Source organism: Drosophila rhopaloa, unplaced genomic scaffold, assembly GCF_018152115.1.
Source record: "Drosophila rhopaloa isolate 14029-0021.01 unplaced genomic scaffold, ASM1815211v1 contig_3, whole genome shotgun sequence".
Taxonomy (NCBI): domain Eukaryota; kingdom Metazoa; phylum Arthropoda; class Insecta; order Diptera; family Drosophilidae; genus Drosophila; species Drosophila rhopaloa.
Genome location: NW_025335123.1, coordinates 16,931,693 through 16,948,832, shown reverse-complemented (window position 1 = coordinate 16,948,832; position 17,140 = coordinate 16,931,693). Strand labels below are relative to the sequence as shown.

Here is a 17,140-nt window from a genome sequence, read left to right as displayed (position 1 = left end):
ATTTATTAACATCTAAAGCATTAATTAATTGGTTAATTTTTTTTAGTAGAGATGTATTTATTAATTCAACCGCCTAAATATACTAGTAACTTTGATCTTCGATAATCCCAGAATAAATTTTTGCACATCCAAAATATTTATTTTATTAAAATAAAAAAGTTTTTTGTACTACATAACTTGATAAATGCAATACATATTAAATATATATACGTATATAAATAAAAATGTATAGATTTAGATTTGCAAAATAACTTTAAACCAAAATGCAGTTGTTTTCCTCTATTTTCCACTACATAATTTATCATTTATTTGGCTCATAACTGAAATTTATTCTGTATTAACGATAGGGCATCAACAGTTTGGTTCGACACTTTTTCAGGGGGTCCTTCGTGCCCTGCACTTTGTGAAAATGATTTTTGCTTACTTGCCTTTTAATTTTTTCGTGTTCAAGTTGGTTTTCGCTTTTTGTTCGCCGTTTCGTTGGCTCGTTTTTGTTTTGCGGCTGCTTTGCTCTTTTTGCTCGCCCCGTAAATTCACTTCCGTCACTTGTTAACTTTAACATTCATCGACACTTTTTGCCTTTGGCCTTTTTTTTAACCTCACTTTTTCTGGCTTGGCGGGAATGCAGCTAAAGCACTTTGTTATTTTGACAGCCGACAAAAAGCGGGCCAATGCCTTTGGCCAGAAGCAACCCTTTTCGACAAGCAACCTGCACTTTTTCTTTCCTTCCGCGACTCGAATCAAAGTCAAGAAATGTTGAGTCATTAAAACGCGTTAAGAGAACCGCCATGCCCCCCCTCCCTCCAGATCCTTTGGATTCCCCACAAAGTGCAGTGCGAAATGCAGTGTAGTTTCCGACAAGGAGTTCCTCGGTCTCGGGGAAAAAACCCCAACGAACTCGAGTTCCACTCCAGATATTCTTGTGAAACTTTCTGAAGGATGTTATTAGGTAAAAAGAGGTATATTTACTAACGGATTTTTGGGGAAATATAGTTTTTGGAGCAAAACTTGGGTCATAATACGAACTGTTTTAAAGGGGTATATTACAATTACAATAAAATTAACCCTCACTTTCTCCCTAACAGAATTGTTAAGATAAAATCGTAACCATATTTACAAATATATAATGGTAGTCGTAAAGTAATGTATCGACTAAAAACTATTTATTATTATATAAAAAAAATCATCAGAACTTCCTTCGCGAATTCCACTACATAACTATTTCGCCATCGCAAACTTTGGGTCAAAACAACCCAGAGTTCTCTGCTTTTTTTTACCCCTTTGAAAACAGAAAGTCAGGACAAAAAACCTTGAAATTTTCTGATGAGGGAAAAGCGAAAAGTAAAAGGCAACGACAAGAGCAACATCAACGAGAGTAATAACAATAATAATAATAATAATGCAAAGTCATGGGCAATGATTGAAATTAATGGATTTCTAAATGCTCAGCGTCATTGCAGTCGCCCATTCTCGGTTCTTAACCCTTAAGCAGCCAAAAGGGGGGCTTAACCCGCTGTCGACAAATTGTGGCTGAAGGTTGCGAACTGTGATTCATCAAACCCCTTTTGCCATTTGTGATTTTTGTGGTGCACTTGAAGATTTATTTCATTTTAAAGCGGCGTGGAAAACAAAAAAGCAGCAAAACCAAAAATGTTGATTACCCAAATTCTTAAGAACCTTAATAACCATGAAAACCTACAAGTTCGTAACGGTAATAAGTAAACAGGTTTTCAGTTTCCAAAAATATTAAGTAAAGTATAAAGAGCTTTGACGTTTTCTGTCTTTTAACATATGATTTGAGCACTAAAGAGATTTTAAATCTCTAGAGATCTGATTACATCTCTGAATGGACACCTTTGAAAGCCCATTTAAACAATACGTACGTTTATTTCAACATCCAATGTCCAAGTGTCCAACTTTCCATTAAGCCCTAGGTGTTTTTATTCTCTCAAATTTACACACTTTGCCAAAAGATTTTTGAGCTATTTTTTTGCTGAAAAACATCTCGAATAATTTCTATTCAATTCGCTGGTTCTTTTACTCTCCACTCTCCTTTGGTTTTGTTTGTTCATTGAATTCTATTTATAAATTTTCACCTGGCTGCACATCCCCTCACCCACTCGCTTCACCTGATCCTTCTGTTGGCTTCTTCTTGGCCTTCTTCCATTCCTCCTTCGTCTCGCATTCGCAATCATAAAAGGCAACAAAATGTTCAACAAATTTTTATGGCTGCACAAAGCAACGGAGAGTGACAAAGCGAGAGAGCAGAGCAAAAAGTCACCAGTCCAAGATACACTGAAAAAATTGCTTTTAAATCAGACAAATTTCCTTGGCAATCAAACTCCATTAAGTTTGTTAAATCAAATACTATTAGTTTCTTAACTAGTAAACGATTCCAAATTGTATACATATCTTTTATCTATACTTTAATTAATTTTTATTGAATTAAGCAGTAGGAACTCTGAAAAATTTCTATTGAAAAATAATATGTTATTGATGCCAAACATTAAATGTTTAAATTTTATCACCTATTTAGGTCTTGTATATAATACTAAAATGAATATTCTGAAGAACAAGAGTCATTCTTTCTAAAATCCCCTTTAATTGAATAAATATAATGGAACTGGCACATTTTTCTCTCAGTGCATTCAGTGTCATGGCAGCAGAGCCGTCTGAACGACCCCGCAACCCCCGGCTCCTTCGTCCTCGGCTTGTGGTTGTCGCTTTTGTGGCTACCTCGCATTTTCCGCCCCTCCTGAAATTCCCCTCTCTGTTTTCGCAGTCGCGCCTTTTAGTATTAATTACAAATGAAATTTTCTTATCATTTCTGTTGCCGTTGACAACTTTCTGTCTGCTGGCCCGTCTGGGCCACCCCCCTGCCCCCCCTCAGCATTTCACCCCCCCTGGGACCACCTCTAGTTTAGGGCCAATAAGCAAAAATAGTTGCTGCTAATTGTTGTTTGCCGTTTATGGTTATGGCCAATGCGTGCTAATTGTCGCCAGGCATCTCCTTTGGGCTTCCTTTTCGGGGTTTTCAATTTCAGCTTCGATGCTGAGTTTTATTTTGTATTTCGTATTGTGTTTCCTGCAGGAAATTAATGGCGACACTTTAGTTGCGCTCAATATTGTTTGCCTCTCCTGTCAGCCAGTATTTCTTTTTTGATTTCTGATACTCTAGTTGGGATTTTATTGGAAAATGCTTTGAGCTTTATAAGCTTGTTATAAGTCCTTCTATTAAAATAGTTAAATTTAAAAAATGATTATATTAAGAAGTGATTTTGACAAATTTAGAAAAAAAGAACAATCATATTAGGTAACATTTAAATAAAAATTGCGATTAATTATAAAACCTGTACAAAGGGAAAACATGTATTATTTTAAATTATATTTCAATAGGACTCAAACAAAAATGTTGCTTATTTAAAATAGTTTAAAAATATCAGCATTAAGGCATGCAAAATTTAAATGTAAATTGTTGAAAGCAACTAAAAAAGTCAGGTAAAAGAGTGTTAAACAATTCGATCTATGTAATATATATCTATTTTCCGGGTCTTTGTTTCGTAGGTTTTCTTTGCTTTGCGTTTCGTATTTTCGCTGGATATTTGGTGTTTTGCGTTTTGCCTTTTGCTATTTTCTATTTGTTTGCTGTCGTCGTCGTCGCTTGTCTATTTAAAAAGCACGTAAACATGGCCGACTTCTGGCGCGCCCAAATCAACGGCAACAACAACAAGACCAAAAAAGCAACAAAAACAATAAACAATGAACAAAAACAACAAGAACAACACTGGCAGGATAAAAGGGATAGGGTAATGGGAGGGGGAGGGGATAGGGGAGTGTGTGGGTGGGTGAAAAAAAATAAAAGGAAAAAAGGATTGACGTGCGCATTTTAGTCACGCTGTCGCGGGTCTTTTTTTTTTTTGTTTTGCCTTTTTGCCATTTTAGCTGATTGTTTTTGTTGTTGTTTTTGTCAGGAGCAGGAGTAGTAGTTGTTGTTGTAGCTGTAGCTGTAGCTGTAAGCGAAAGGACATACACGCCATGTGTGAGGGACACGAGAATATCAGGACATCGAGACATCGGACCATCAGGCTCTGCCCGCGGGTAACTTAATATTTTGTTGATGTTTGCCCAACTTGATTATATCTATCACTATCATAATATGTTACAAGCCCCCATCCAAGCCGCTAGCACTCCCTTTAGAAACATATATGCAAATATACCCCAACAAAAACCCCAAGACAACCCAAACAAGTGTCAACACAACAGATTGGACCAAAAGGATATGGCCTCAAAACTGAATTATATGGTGAGTGATATAATGAATATGTGTGGCCTGGCAAGGTTTTGTAAATATAAGCTTGTGGTCTTGAATTATCTCCATGTTTACATGGCTGTGATTCATGTAAATAATTTCTTTAAAATGTTTGTAAGAATATAGGGTTTACTTTAAAAGAAAAAGAGATCCCAGATCTTTTCTTAATCTTAAACAAATTTTAAATAACTTATGTACATAAATTTGCATCAGCGATATCTAATATTAAGTATACGCAGTGTAGTTGAGGTAGTAGAAAATAATACAAATAAATAAGTACGTTGTTAGTTGTTTTTAATTTAAAACGTTCATATTGAAAAAAAATCATTGTTATCAAATATTAAGTATACGCAGTGTAGTTGAGGTAATAGAAAATAATACAATTAAATAAGTACGTTGTTATTACAACTAATTTAAAATTTTCTTATTGAAAAAAAAAGATATTCTTTTTTTTACCAAATATTAAGCATACGCACTGTTTGTTTTCAAAATCAGCCAATCAATGCAAATACTTGAGGTAATCAAGAAAATTCTTCAATTTAATTCAGCAAAATTAGTAAGATATATTTGCTTTTCAGGACATCAGAAGCGCAGCGGATTTATTTGAATATTTGAAAGGAATCGTTTATTTGTATTTTAATTGAATGTGTTGAAGGTCTTTCTGTTTCGCACACTTTGCCTTCCCCACCGCTTCTAATTTATTTGATTTTTTTGAACTATGGCTAAGAGGGCAGGGGCAGCATAGTAATATGCAAATAGCCCAAGGCGTGTTCGTTGAAATCAGGAGCAAAAAATCAAGGGATATGGAAAAAGGGGAGAGTGATCTGAAGTAACATGGCGGTGGTTCCGTTTTTAAAAGCGCAAGCAAGTGAAAGCTTTCAATCAATGTCGCTCGCTCGTCAGACGCTCCTGCCCCACCCACCGCCCACCACCCCCCTGGCCATTCAATAGCCCCCCCTCCTTTAGCTGGCTTTTACACGCCTCTGTTTTTGTGGCCAGCTCGGGCTTTTAATTTCTATCGCTACGATTTCATTTTTTAGTTCCGTTCGGTTTGGCTTGGTTCTTTTCGTCTTCGTTTGGCTTGGCCCGGTTCAAGTAACCATTTCCATTTTCCAACCACCGACCACCCACTGACCACCCCTTCTATCCACCCACCACCCCCTTACTCCACAATACAATGCCACACCTCGTTCTTTGATTTTTATTAAGTTTTGTCGACTCGGTTTTTGCTTTCGTGTGTCCGCGTGTCCGTTTGTCCGTATCCTGTCCGCTGCCACGCCTTGCCCAGCCCCCTGACCTCCGACCCCCAACCCCCCTTACCATCGGTAGCCACTCCCTTTGCCCTTCGCCTGGCTAATGGTAAATGCCATTTCAATTACGTACACAGTACTAAAATTTTATGCGGCCAGTCAACGTGGCCTCCCCACCACACTTGTTCGTCTGTTTTTGCTTTGTCGATTTCCATTTGCGCTTTAAGTGCATTTGCACAATGCGAGAGGGGGGTTTTCAGGTTTTTGGAATGGGGACAGGGGGATTGGGGGTGTGGCCATAATCAAACATCAATCGGATGCCATCGAGGCCGTTTTTCTCAACGTATTTTAGGTTTTTAGTGTTTACTATCATGAGGAATAGGGAAACATCTGTTTGTAAAGAATCTTAATTTTTTAATTTATTACTCAGTGATTAGAATTGTGATAAGCATTTTAAAACAATTTTAGTTATATATCTACCAAGCATAGAACTTTGTTCTCGAACAAAAATAAGGTAAAAGTAAGCTTACCAATCAAATCATACATGGAAACCTTGACGAAAGAAAAGTAAACACAATATGGTGACGAAAAAAAAGCAAACACACCGAAAAAAAAGTCAAAAATGATGTCCTTTTCTACTTTTTTTTTTGCTTTTTTTTTGGTCTTCGTGAAATCCCAGTTTTCCTTATTTCCATTCTTTTTTTCGGCTCCCAAGTGACACCTGCACCTTCTGTGAGTGTGTGTTTGTCGGAAACAAATGGCACGCAAAACACCTGTCAAACAAAAAGAAAACAAGACTGAAAACCAAACGATGGAAATGCCAGGAAAAAAAGCGAAAACTTTTTGAGCTCATTTCGTTACCCGTAGTTTTCATTGCTTTTGTCACTACTCTAACTGCCAATAGGCGCGTCAGAAAGTTAGAAAGTCACCAGCGATGAAAACGGCAATGGCAACAATAACCGAACACGAAAGAAACCTGAACGAAAAAGGATTACATTTAAGTGATCGACGGGTTGAATACCCTTTAGTTAATATATAAAAAGGTGAAAAACATAGAATGTAATACAATACAAAGTTATTACTTTCCTTGGCATATTAAACATACAATTTTAAGGAAACTATATTATTAATTTTTAAAAAAATATTAAGACAGCTAGTTTTCTTTGGTTAGCTATTGTCGAGTTTGATCAATTTCAAGCGTCCTTTATAAGGGTATCAAAAATGGGAGCGAAACGAGCTTTTCGAGCACTTAGCTGGCACATGCATTTGAAACCGTAGCCTCCGACCATTTTCCAGCCCCCCTTTTCCCCTCACTTTTCCGAGGAAAGAGCAAGAATTGCAAAGAGGAACCGCAGTCACTTTGGCTTTGCATTTTTTGTGAGCTTGGGTTTCCCGGGGTTTTGTGTGTGTGTGTTTGTGTGTGTGGTGGTGATGCAAGAATGTTATAGTTGTACGGGAAACTGGGAGAAATCGGAGGGGATGAGACTTGCAGTTGGCAACAGGTGGTAAGGCTTAGTCCTTGGTGATCTCTTCGACATCGCCTTCTCTGCCAGAGATTCTCATTCGCTAAATCCACAAATAAACAAAGCAAATCGCAAAAAAAAAATGAAAAGAAAAGAAAAAAGCCGCAAACGAAAACTCACTTCAAACGAAGAAAAGCTGAGGCAACTGGAAATGGCAAGAAAGGAAAAAAGGTTGCACTTAAATATTAGCAAAAGTTTGGCTGTCGCCACTAGAAGAGCGAAAGGGGAAAACAATGGGAAAGGGAGAATGTCAGGTTTAAGCGTAAATTTTCCACTGACACTGATTTGTTGCCGTTGGCTACAGAGTAACAATTTTTGGAGAAAAGGGCAAGTGAGATGGAAAGACAGCTACACTACCAAAAACTGTATACGCTTGTTGAAATAATATTCAGCAATTAAAAATCGATACATATTCTTATGTATTTATCTATTAAATACAACTTATGTGTTCAAAATACTATTATTTTCTTGCTTTGACAAATTTTAAAGCTAATCAAAACTCAGTATAACTTTTTTCTAAAGACTAATATTGAAATTGACTTGATAGGATGTTTTAAAAGCATTTTACCATTACTAATATCTTTGTTAAATTTTCGCAGTGCCAAAAAGCAACTGAACAACTGACTGACATTGCTTGTTTGCTTTCGAGAGCAGTAAGTTGGCTCTGCGCCGCTCCAGAACCTCCTGCACCCCACATTTCTTGGCTGGCTTTGCACTTAAACTTCGGCAAGTTGTTGTTGCTGCTGCTGCTGCACTCATTATTGTCAAGTTGCCTTTTACACATTCTACTCATTTGGGTTACACAAGACACAGACACAACCACACGGGGGCAAGCAGGAAGGGAAAACAGTGGGGCAATGGAAATCCCCGGGAAAATGAAGGTGGTTTCCCATCCACTGCCTGCCTAAAAAAAAATTTTACTGCATACTTCGGGGCGCCAGCATTCATACTGCATAGTTCCCCTCTGAATTTGTGGATATAGCAGTTACTCCCCGAACGATCCAATCCACGTCCTGTCAGGTGTCTAAGCATTGTGCACCCAGGGGAGGGGCACTCAAATTGTCGCTGCCAAAATGGCCAGCAAAAGAGCAAACAGTGAAAAGTTAAGCGAGCCCATTTCTGGTGTCATTTTCCTTTCCCAGCATCCCCACTTTCCCAGAGTTTTAATGATGTTGCCCCACCGTCTCCGGCTTCACTTGCAGCTGCACCGCTGAGTGACCGGATGACCGCAACATCAGCAGGGGAAAGTGCGCGGGGGGAGAAAGTAGCAGCAGCAAGCAGCAGAGTCCAATGAAGAGCTCCAATCGTGCTCCCATTTTCGCCTAATTCAGAGATTTGAAAAATACATCCTCAATAAATCTCATGAATTTTATTTCCTTAATTTCAATTATTTAAAAAGTCATATTTTTAACACTGCAGGTCCTTGAAAACTAAGATAATAAAATAATAATAATAATAAAAAGAATTTTATGCAATAGAATTGACAGTCCTTTCTTACAAAATAACTTCTTTATTTCTCACTTTTCAAATTGCCATAAGATTTACTAGAATAAATCGCAAATTTCTAGGAAAAATGAAACTGAGAGCTAGGCTTATCCAGAATTGTTGCGGGTTTTTTGCCCAGGAGCACTTTGGCTTGTCGACGAGATGAAGGAGGCGGACATTCGGACGGACGGACAAAAGAACAAACGGACAACCGGACAAGCGGACAGCCGGACGGACAGGCATCACAGCATCGCAGCAACCAAGTGACGGCGCAGTTAATTAGTCTAAGTGGAACTGGGTGCACAAACTTCAAGCTCGTCCCTTTCGATTCCCCCCCCACACTCCCCATTGTTGCCTTCAATTGCTACTTTCACTAGCTGCACTTCTCCTTTTCCCCTCTACCTTTCCCTCCCCGTTCCACCGCCCTTCACTGCACTCTTCTGCTCGTATTTTTTGAAGCCTTCTCGGGTTGCCAATTGCTGTTCACTTTTCGGCTGCTGCCATTTAAAATGGGCAGTGAGCGTGTTGCCACTTCAAATTTTTACAGGGTGGACTGGATCAGCAAGTTGATACATTTCTACTTATTTTTTGTACTCCAAAAAATCATTTAATCTTGATCAACTAGCTTTGAACTTAAACAGGTTACCAGATTTAGGTTAGCTTAATCTTGAGCATACAAACACTTGGGTAAAAACGGTTAAGAAAGTACATTTATCTTTAAAAACTAAAAACGGGCAAATACTTCAGTTTCCCGTCTTTAAATTTCTAGGACACCTGCGGTTCGAATACCTTACTTTCTCTACTTTCTCCTGACTCTTCTGGTCTGGCAGCCGAGCGAACTGAAGATGAACTCTCAGGGACTCAAACGTTGAAAGGTCCATGCTGTATTTGTATTCATTAAAATCGTCTTGAAAGTGACTGACCAGAAAGGCAAAGAAAAACTCGAAGCTGAGAAAAGGGTTCATGAACTTTTAGAAATTGGGTGATATAAATCGCACAACATATTTTTGATAAATTCAATACTTTTATTTCTGAACTTAAAGCTCTTCGATTGGCTTTCTCCCAGTGCCCTCCAAAATTTTCTTTTTAATCTTGCTGTGTGGTTATTCAAATTACGCTCCACACACATGCCCTCGCTTCGATTTAAGCTAATGTTTTCCGAATGAATTTTCACTTTGCACTGCAATTGGATTCGCCTTTCACCTTCGGGCACTCATAATGCAGTTAACCTCCCGAAACGAATGTGAATAAACAGCGGGTGTGAGTGGATTCAATGGGGGGAGGGGGGGTGGAGACCTTGAATATCTCCCGCCGACAGACCCGCAAAATGTTGGCCAACATTTGCAATTCTTTTGAAATCATCATTACGCCGGGGAGAGGGGGCTTAAATGGGTTAAGGGTGGCCTTTGTGGTTGGGTGGCGGGTGATGTGTGGGTGGTGGGTGATGGGTATTGGGTTTTGGCTGGGTGGTGCAAAGTTTCCCGCAGCGTCGTCGAAGAACACACATTCTTCATTAGCCGCGTGGCACATTTTTCTCCGAGGTTTTCTCCTGCGGCGGGCGCTGCAAAGTATGCTACCATTTTCAAGGGCCTAAAGGGGCCACTATATGTGTGTTAGTGTGTGTGTGTGTGTTAGCCAGAAGCAGTGTGTGTGTGTGTGTGTGTGTGCATGTGTTGGCCATGATAAATGAGCCATTGGCATTTATTTTCGTTTCAGTTTCATTTCGTATGGGGTTTGCTCGCAAGAAATCGATGTCTGCTGATTTTTCAGCCAGCCCACTGAAAATTACATTTCGCATTTTCCGGAAAAGGGGGAAAAGCGCCTGCTAGTTCATCTAAGCGCACACAGGTGGCGCTAATGTGGCCGCAGCACCTTGAATGCTCTTGATTTGTTGCCGAGCCAAAGGAAATTATGCCAATTTTTTGCCATTCCGTCTGCGTGTGATTGTGTTTTCCTTTTTTTTCGTATGTGTTTTCTTGTGTGGTTGCCACGACCTTGTGGCTTATTTATTTTGCAAGTGGGTGGGAGGGATCTGTATAAATAACCGATGAGTTGCTTAAAGTTTCGATTCAAAAGTTGTTGGAATTAAACGGCCGAAATGGGGCTTAAAGTTTAAAGGTATTAAAGAATTTCAAAGCCGAAAGTTACATGAAGAAAATATGTATATATCTTTAAGATCATAAATATTTAATACATATTATAAGGCTCAAATGTTGTTTATCCCTAACCACTAACCAGTTTTGCCAATTATAGCCCTGGGATCCTTTAGATTTTAATTCTGTTTTGTTCGGGGACTTGGTTGTCATCACTTTTTATCTGCATTTACAGCAGAAACGCAATCGGAATCAGAATCCGAGAATCAGAGCCACTGAAGACACTTGGAAATCAAATCGCATTGCTATTAAATTTGACCAGCCAAGCAAATCTTGACCAGGGGAAAGAAAAGCAGCCGACAGCAGGAGTTTAGGACTTGACCAAAGTACCCAATGACGATGACGTTGGCACGTCCACAGCCGGACGAAAGGAAAGCCAAAGGAAAAGCCCCCCTTTTGGCCAGTCGATGCTTCAATTTTACACATGTTTTGCATGCGAATCTCGCCAAACAAACACGGCAACTACTACAAATACTACAACATCTCGACTTGTTCGTGCCGGAAGTTGGAAATTTTCTCAAGCAAATTTTTGGCATTTTTACAAAACGTACTTGGGCCAATTTTATTAGGCAGCCTTTCGCCTTTGCTTTTCTTTTGCTTCTTAATTTTTTCTTTTTTTTGTTTTTGTTTTCGTTTGGTTCTCTGTCTTTTTGGGGGCACACGCAAAGCAGCAACATCGTCAACGTGCAGTCGGAAAGTTGTAATTTTAATTTAGCCTCTAACTGCCTCAAAGACACACACACACACTCGCTGTCGGAAAATTGGAAAATGGGCGGCAGATATTCAAAGGTCCAAGGCGTTGAAAGCCACAAAGTTGCACGTTCGGCTGAGTGGCTGGAAGAGCGGGATGAGGGGCTGGAAAATGAAGGGGAACTTTGACTCCTGCTCTCGTCACGCATGCCACTGCACCTGCAACTGTGTGCAGCGTTTTCAAAGGCGCCAAATTAGGTAGCCAAATTAAATAAACGAATTTCATTTGCATTTTGGCTTCGTTTATGCTGGCCTCGGGGGAAATTAAATTCAAGGAATCCAATGAAATATAGAGGTACAAACAGAGATAAGCTTTTGATAAGCAGGTTTACGGCCTATGAACTTTTAGAAAAGTTTAGAAATTCCTTGAGAGTAAAAACTTTGCAGGTAAATAATTCAAATCTTGGCTTTATACAAATCTAGGAACTGTCAAAGTAACCTTACGAAAAATAAAACATAATGGGAGATAGAAAATTAATTTTGTTTAAATGGAAATATTCTAAGAAACTGCCATGATATTGCTTGGAAAATGCCGGTAAAAGGATTAATTTGAGGAAAAAAATAAAAACATATGGCAAAAGAATTGTAGGACATATGAATGAAAATGCAGAACGTATTCAATAAAAGAGAAAATATTTGAGACTGTAAAATGAAATATACAAAATGGAGGAGCTAATAAAAACCTAAACAAATTTCTTGAAAATCTACATGTTCATCCAAGCTTGTTGCCCATTCCATATCAAATTGCAACTTTAACCGCTTTAAATATTTTAGGAATAGTTTTCCCCCAATTTTCTTCGGCAGTCTTTTGAATACTCGGAAAACCCAAGGAGAGTGCAAACTTTGTTTTTCCTTTTTGAGAGCTGTCCGACTCCTTTCAATCGCCTGCCAATCTCAGCCACCCTGCCCCTGATTTTCCAACGCTTTTCCCTCCTCCCCCCCCTTTTTTTTTGGGGATTTTTCCAAGATTTTCCCCATCCCTCCGGCTGTCTGCTCAATAATTTGTTGGGTCTAGAAATCAAAGCGAGCCTTTGCTGATCCCCTTTGAGTGATTTGCTTGCTTGCCTCACGGACATTTGAAACGGAGCAGGAAAAGTTGGGCCGGGGCAAGGTGAAAAGTGTGCTGGGTAAAGTGTCGACAGGTGAGGAAAAGCGAGTGAAACTCAGCCGGCAATTAAGGCGCAAATCGTTTTTGTTTCCACACACACAGGACGAATAATTAATGGCCAGGCCATTGCAATATGAGGCGGCTGATGGTCGACTGCAGTTCTGCCTACTTAATAATTGAATCGGTTAATAATGCAGCATAATGCTGCATAAATTATGGTCATAACAAATCGTAATTGGTAACTGGCAGGAGCATCGGCAACAGAGCAATCAAGTTGGCATAAAATACAACATTGGAATTCAGATGCAACACGAGAGCATGCTTTTTTTAGGCCCACAAATAAATTTAATGAAATTTAGCAAATGTATGTAGTTTTGCCTTATTTATGTGGTGTTTCTGGAGGATTTAAAACTTTTCAGTTGGAATTTAATTAATATGTAAAGTTTATGCACCTTTTTGTATCTATGTTAAGACTTAAATAAATGCCTCTAAATCTATATATTTGTTTAGCTTTTAAACATAATATGTATTTGCTCTGAAGCTTACTTTAAATTAAATATTTTACTATTAAAAGTAAGAATCAATACTACAAAATATTGCTTAAGTTTATTGTTATTATTATTTAAAGCGTATTAATGTAATTCAGTTTCATTTCTTTGAACTTTAACCTCGGTAAATGCTATTACTCGCTTAAGAATAATATTCTGAAAGAACACACTGGATAATAAAATGATAATGATAATTGTATTTACTTTTCCTCGCTTAATGTTGTTTGGTTTTAGCTACTCCTTTGGTGCACTAATTTTCCCGGTCAGTCTGCGGTTTTTCCAGCTTGCTTTGTGGAATATTTTTATGGGCGGCACTCTTATTTAATGCTCGGTTTAAATGCTTACTTCTCATGGCTAGCTTCGCTGAAAATTGTCCCCTTGACTTGGCTTGGCTCTCTCGTATTTGACCTGTTAGGACGTCCGCTTTTCCTCCGCTTTCCCCCCAGCTTTGCCCCCCTGCTTTTCCCCCCGCTTTTCCGCCAGCTTTTCCCATTGTGTGCCATTGTGCCGTGTCAAAGTCACACATTCGCTCGCTCAAAACACACACATATGTTAAGATGCAAGTGCATTTGGCTGGGAAAATTGGGAGGTTGGCGTTTGGGGGGGGGGTGGCTAGCCCACGGGCAAGGTCAAAGGGCCGAAAGGGGGTGGGCGTGGCTGGGGGCCCCCGAACAGTGTGCATTGTGTGTGATGGACCGCCATGTGTGCGTGCGACCGTATTGTCAGGTTAATCACTCGTTTTGTTGGCAATTACCGTTATGACCCCAACGAGAGAACAACAATAAAGGCGTGGTAGGGGGAGGTGGGGGATGGGGTGGGGTGGGTCACCACTTGACCTTTTGTTGTTGCCAGCGAATATCAATGAGTCCATTATGTATGAATGTCAATGATTATGGCCGCCTGACATGACACAGTGGAAATTCCGAAGGGGACGTCGATAAGGGAGGCCCCCAAATGACAGTTGACAGCGTTTGGCATTTTGGCATTCTGGCAATACCCCCCACCCTCCCCCTCCACATCCCCCTCCAAGGAGGCGAAGGACGAAGGACTAAGGAGACGACGCCCGTTGACAATAACAGCATCAATTTGCCGTCACCTGGGCGGCCCATTTCCCACGGGGGAAATGCTCTGCGGGGCGGGGAAATTCAGGAGGTGGCAGCTTGGTAAGTGCGCCTGGCCCACATCATAAAATTTTAGCAGCACGCACTGGCGACGTATCAATGTCAGCATGCCAGATTTCTTTTTCTATGCACAGTGGTAAACAACCGTTTGTTAACATAATTATAAATAATTTTCTATAAAATATTCTATGACATAATCTAAATCGATTGATCATTAACTACAATTATATTTTTTTACTTTTCTGTTAAACGCTAAATTAAAGCTAATTGACATTAAATATGATACAATGATATGATTAAAAATGATAACTATGACTATTAGTAGCACACAAAGAGACAAAAAAAGTATACAATCAAATTATATTTTGTATTAAACATAGCTCTACAAATGATCTAAAAAAATTAAATAAAAAATACCCATAAAACTTTTGAATGCCTTTACAAAAGTTTGTAAAGGTAAATCAGTATAGCGATTTCGAATAATAATTGTTAAGAATTCCCATACAATATGGTTCCACTGTGTCTTGTTCTCGAGCATATTAAGGGTCGTTATGCGACGAGGGGTTACTGTACAGGGGAGCCCACTTCAGACTGCCTCCCGCATTTTGTTATGATTATTGTTATGATTGTTGCTGTTTTCTTGCTGAAGTGCTTTTGTGCTGTGAGATGAAAAATGTGTAGGCCGCTTTTAGGGTCACAAGTACACACATACTAATGCCAAAAAACCCACACAAGCCGACACACACTCACACGTACACACACCCACGCACACCAATACAACAGGTGTCTTGGGCGAAATGTTATCAATGCCAAATTAAGCGTAAAATGCTGTCGCACTTTAAAAGGCAAATTAGCCTCAAAGCCCAAGGCAGCCAAATGAGGCGTGAATAATGTGTGTGTATGTGTGGGCCACATACACGACCAGGCTCACACACACACACACACACACACACACTGCTGGGAGTTGGGAAAATTATTATGTCTGGCCGGGATCATTTATTAGCCAAGTTTTTCAGAGCTCTGCGCTCTTTTTCTCCATCCCTCCCCCTCCCCCCTTCACTCTGCGCATCGATGAGGCGTAAAAGAATTATGCAGGCACCATTGCCACGCCCCCCTCTGTACCCCCACACCCCCAACAGCCGCCCACTTCCGGCCATGCCATTGTTGCCATGCCATTGTTCCAACCATTGGGAACAATTAAGCGAGCTTAGAACTCAACTGGAAACTCTCGGCCAGCAAACTGCCAACTGCCAATTGCAGCTGCCATTCAATAAAATTTAAACGTCAAAGCGGCATCGGGCCAATTATTTGTGACCGCACTGGACCCAAAACAGAGACTGAGAAAAAAATCAGCAGAATTGCGGGGCACGGGGGGAGTCAACACAAAAAGAGAAGAGAAAGGGGGATTGAAAGCGCCAAGGAGTGAAAGAAAGAAGCGTCCTGGCGGGCCTTTGTCTCTGCGATTCCTTTGTTTTCCCCGAGAAGATGACGGTTCCGAGGGGCATGGCAAAAATATAGAAAAAACTGGGAAAATGGGGGGGAGGGAGTGCAGAAAGAATGGAGGGGAAAAGCCCCAGGGGAGAGTTGGAAAATGCTGCGCAGCTGGGGCATTGTGCAAATTAAAACTGCACTTGATTATTTCTCCTGCTAATTTTCATTGTTCAGCCCAAAAAAAAGATACCAAATGATGAAGAAAGAGTGAAAAAAAAAGGAATGAGCAAATCTCCAATAAAGAAAAGTCGAAAGGCAATATGCCCTTGATATGCGTAAGGTGATCGCTAGTTGCCTAAAAATTTGTTCCATTCCTTTTCATTTAACTAAAATTGCAAACCGTATACGGAACTCATCATAACTTGAATATTTATAGTCCGATCATGAAGTTTGCTCAGTAAGAACTCATTTTGAATAAACCAATTGGTTTTTAATAAATGTATAAAGATCTTTCAACTTTTTACTCAAATAAAGAAAAGGATTGGGGTCACCAATTCACCTTAGATCAACGATTTAGTTTCAGTTAGTAAGAAATTTGGTTATGCTAATAAGATAATAGACTTATATGAATAGTTCCATATTTCACTTTTCTAGTATATAACATGGTTTTTTTTATGGAAAACCTTCATGTCCGACTTTACATAGAAGTGGCAGTGCCTCGAAAAGATAGCGAAAAAGCATCCGTGGACAACAACTGGCAGTGGCTTTTCATTAGCGCGCGAGGCGTGGCAACTTAAGCGATTTGTGGACAAGGGGAATAGGGCATTGGGATGTGGGAAGGGGAAAAGGGGAAAGTGGGCAGGTTGTCTTGAAGGGTTGTTTTCTCTTTCAATTCTGGCCACAAATTGAAAGCAAAATGCCAACGATGAAGCTGATGATGATGACCGGCAGGCCAAGCGACAGTAGTAACAACAGAAACAGAAAAAGCAACGACTTTTCGGCAACAATGAAACAAAAGGCGAAAAGGGCAAAAAAAAAACAAGACAAAAAGGGGGTGTGGTCACGGGGGTGAAAGGTCGGAAGGAAGGAAGGAAGATCGAAAGACAGCAGAAACAGATTGAAATCAGTTTGAAAACAAGCGAAGCGGAAAAATGCATGACCCGCTTCGACTTCGTTCGAGGCCAAAAACCGGATGAGAAGACAAAAGGTGGGTGGGAGTGGGTGGAAAATGTCACCAAATGGCGGAAAATGGGGGGAGAGGGAGGGGGTTGTGGCGGGCTATTGGGTTCAACAGCAGTTCAGCAGTTGGCCATGGTTAAGTGCTGGAAATTATGTTATGCTCGTCGGCCATTGTTTTATGTCTCCATTCGAGGATTATTGGTCATGCATGAGGGGTCACCACCCACTCAACCTTCACCCCAAACATTCCCGCCTCTTCCAACCCCCTTCACTCACTGATTAA

At 40.0% G+C, this 17,140-nt stretch overlaps 1 protein-coding gene across 1 annotated transcript in view; it reads right to left on the bottom strand.

Moving 5' to 3' along the window:
• The window catches only part of LOC108051082 (carbonic anhydrase-related protein 10), a 52,988-nt gene that overhangs the window by 22,023 nt on the left and 13,825 nt on the right, over nt 1-17,140 (bottom strand). The gene's annotated exons all lie outside the window — the stretch shown is intronic.